We start from the raw sequence: 1,918 nt of genomic DNA on the forward strand, positions 1-1,918 counted from the left end.
GAGCCGGCTCCGTTCAGGGCTGGCCTCCGTGCTATGTCTGGGTGCATCCCGTGTGAGTGTCCCATCTCTCCCTGCGTCCCACACTCCCTTTCTGCCCCCCAGTGGAGCAGGAGCATTTGTGTCCCAGCTCTGCGGTCTGGTGGGGCTATGGTGAGAGGCCTGGAGCAGCGACAGTCCTGCCTGGCCTCACTGAAGCAGGGCCTGAGGAGCCGCAGCCCCCCCACCTGGGCAAGTTACTAATTGGTCACACGATTGACCAAAGGCCCCCAAGAGGTACCCTCTTAAACCTCAAGGTGACTCATCAGCAAAGGTGAAACTATCCTTGCTGGAGTAACCGAGACTGTGCTTCCCCAGCAGACGCTCCTGTGGGCAAGCTCAGCGGGTTAATTTGGTTTCACTCACCCCATGGCTTTGCACATGTGTCCCCCATGCCCAGCTGCCTGGCCTCCCAGGGCACCAGCTACTCCTCAGTAGCTGCCTCAGACCCTCTCCTGAGAGGATGCTCAGCAAGTTGCATGTCTCCCGGCCACTGGCTGAGGTCAACAGCACAGGAATGGTGTATAACAGAGCAGTCACGCAGGCTTCAGAGTGGTCCAGGCCTGGGCCCAACACTCACAAACTGCATGGCCCCTGGGCAACTCCCAGACCCCAAGCCAGCTCTCCTCATCTCTAACAGGAATAGCAACATCCCCTGAGGGTGGCCAGGAGTTGCCATGAGAGGCTGATGGAAGCACCAGGTCTGTGCTGGGCAGGCACCCACCTCAGGCTCCACAGTGGGGTGCACCCAATCACCCTTGGAGCCGCCTGTCTGGACTGGGCCCCAGCTCAAGGCCTACAGCCAGGGAGATGCCCAGACAGGGCAGCTGCTGGGGACCTTCCAGTGAAAAAATGACCCAGTGTGCTTCTCAACTTTTTTTTGAGACAGAGTCTCACCCTGTTGCCCAGGCTGGAGTGCAGTGGTGCAATCTCAGCTCACCATAAGCTCCACCTCCCAGGTTCACGCCATCCTCCTGCCTCAGCCTCCCAAGTAGCTGGGACTACAGGCACCCACTGCCACGCCTGGCTAATTTTTTGTAATTTTAGTAGAGATGGGGTTTCACCATGTTAGCCAGGATGGTCTCGATCTCCTGACCTCATGATCCGCCTGCCTCGGCCTCCTAAAGTCCTGGGATTACAGGCATGAGCCACCGCGCTTTAGAACCTCTTCCCCAGGTTCGAATTCTTTCTTTTTCAGGAGTCTTGCTCTGCCACCAGGCTGGAGTGCAGTGCCATCATCTCGGCTCAATGCAGCCTCCGCCTCCTGAGTTCAAGCGATTCTCCTGCCTCAGGTTCCCAAGTAGCTGGGGCTACAGGTGCACACCACCACGTCCGGCTAATTTTTGTTATTTTAGCAGAGACAAGGTTTCACTGTGTTGGTCAGGCTGGTCTCGATCTCCTGACATCGTGATCCACTCGCTTCGGCCTCTCAAAGTACTGGAATTACAGGCGAGAGCCACCGTGCCCAGCCAAAGGTTCTCATTCTTTGGCAGGCTTAATCACACAAAACCACTGGCCTGTTTATCTGGAAGCTATCCTGGGGCCTTGCCAGTGACAAGCAGCTCCAGGCCAACTTCAGCTACAGGGCGAGGCCCGAGGTGCAGCCAGGTGGGTACGGGAAACAGGCTGTGACCAACTCCAGTGAAAGTCTATTTATTTGCTCATCATGAGACAGAACGCTACAATCTGTTCAACACTGGGCTGGACATTGCAGTGATTAGGGGCAGGCGTGAGGCAGGGTAAGGCCTCTGAGCCCGAGGACAAATGTCCATGGCAGAGGCTTCCAGAAGACTCGTCCCTTACCCTGCGGGGCAGAAATAGAAATCACATGATCACCGCTGATTTGCAGTGGAGAGGGCGCTGAGCTGGGCCCGGCAGGCAG

Source organism: Mandrillus leucophaeus, unplaced genomic scaffold (genome assembly GCF_000951045.1).
Source record: "Mandrillus leucophaeus isolate KB7577 unplaced genomic scaffold, Mleu.le_1.0 Scaffold240, whole genome shotgun sequence".
In the NCBI taxonomy this organism is placed as follows: Eukaryota; Metazoa; Chordata; class Mammalia; order Primates; family Cercopithecidae; genus Mandrillus; species Mandrillus leucophaeus.